The sequence below is a fragment of the Asparagus officinalis genome, chromosome 6 (genome assembly GCF_001876935.1).
Source record: "Asparagus officinalis chromosome 6, Aspof.V1, whole genome shotgun sequence".
In the NCBI taxonomy this organism is placed as follows: Eukaryota; Viridiplantae; Streptophyta; class Magnoliopsida; order Asparagales; family Asparagaceae; genus Asparagus; species Asparagus officinalis.
Genome location: NC_033799.1, coordinates 49,468,567 through 49,470,259, shown reverse-complemented (window position 1 = coordinate 49,470,259; position 1,693 = coordinate 49,468,567).

Genomic DNA, 1,693 nt, shown 5'->3' with positions numbered 1-1,693 from the left:
AGCCGAGAGGAAGAAGAAGAATGGCCTCCAAAGACCAAGGAAGGAGGCAGAGGCGGCAGAGACCAAAGTTATCTAGGTGGATGAGGGGTCCTCGGCTTGAGAAAAGGAGGAGACCAATCAACACAAGGTGAGGATCGGAGCCCAAGCTCCTATAAGGGGCGAGAGGGCCCTTGCCGCCCCGACTAAGTCGACTCGTCACCAAGGGCAAGGGCTAGTCGAAGAGAAGGCGGCCTCCGCTAAAGATTTGGAATGGCAGTATCCTCATCGTATTAATGAGATTGATTCAAAGACTTGGGAAAGGCTGAGGATGTTGCCTGATAGGATCCTCCAGAGTTGGGCCTCGGTATGATAAGGAGCCAACCCCAAAGTTCTGACATCAGCCTACTCGCCATCTCAATGCGAGGGGGTTAGTCCTTGAGACTCGTATTGCTCAATCAAAAGCAGTTGAGCAATTCTGGCTTCCCCGTGACAAAGATATTCTAGGGGAAGTCCCCAATGTTAGCCTCCACTTAAGCCTCCAGAGCTACTTAGTTTGTGGGGCTCTTGTGAAATAAGAGATATTCGGCCGAATGGAGCGGATCCAAAGTTCATATCTCAAGCTTCAAGGGAAGTTGGTAGCCCAAAAGATCGATATAGAGGACGACCTAGAGAAGGCTCTCAACAAGTTGTCGACCAAAGAAGATGAACTGGGCGACTGGCGTCGTGACATAGAGGTGCAGGAGGGCATGATCGAGTGCCTCAGGGCTTCGAATATCCAGAAGCCAGCCAAGATCGATAGACTCAAGCACAAATTTTGTGGGAGTGATAAGAAGGTGAGACACTTATCCGAGGAGGTCTCACGGGGGTTACAAGAGAAGGATTCTACCTTGGTGCAAGTCGAGGCTGAGCGCCAAGTTACTCAGCATACAAAAGACTAACTGGAGGAAGAGCAGTTGACTCGGACGAAGCACCAAGAGAAGAGTGCTCAGCGGGAAGTGTCTCTAGTCGAGGCCTTAAGCCACATCTCCTTCTTAGAGTCTAAGGCTCATTGGTTTGAAATCATTGAGGAGTATTTCCAGAGCATCTTCGGGAAAGCGAAGGTGGCGATCGTTAGTAAGGAAGGGTTTGACTACCTCAAGGCACATTTCTCAGTCGAGATGAGGAGCGTACCTGACCATTTCCACTATCCTCTGAGGGTTAACAATTGTTTGGAGGCACTCTTGGATATAGAGAGAATAGGTGGTGGGCTCGATCTCGGTAAGAGTGGTGCCGGGGGTGAGGAGTCGGATAACAACACTGATGAAGATCCGGATGAAAGGGTCAAAGAGGGGGTAGAGGGTTTGATCAAGAAAGTCTGTGGAGGCTCAGTGAAGGATAGTTGGGTAGGCTCCTCATGCAAGAAGAATGAGGCGGCCGAGCCGGAAGTGCAATAGACTCCTTCGCCACCCACTGTCGGTGCCTCTCTGCCTCTGACTCTTGGAGCGAGCATGGATCTATCTTAGTCTCCCCCCTTAGCTTTCTGGGATTTTGGTATCCCCATATGGTATTTTGTAAGTGTGAATCCTTGTAAATGTTTTGACAAATATGAATAGAAAGCATTTTTATTAACTCTGAATTTGTTTCTTATTTAAGTTATGCTTTAAAATTCTTAGGAAGTTGACTCAATTTTGAGTCTCAAGCCGTCTATCAACTTATCTTTGGTCATGCAGTGTCC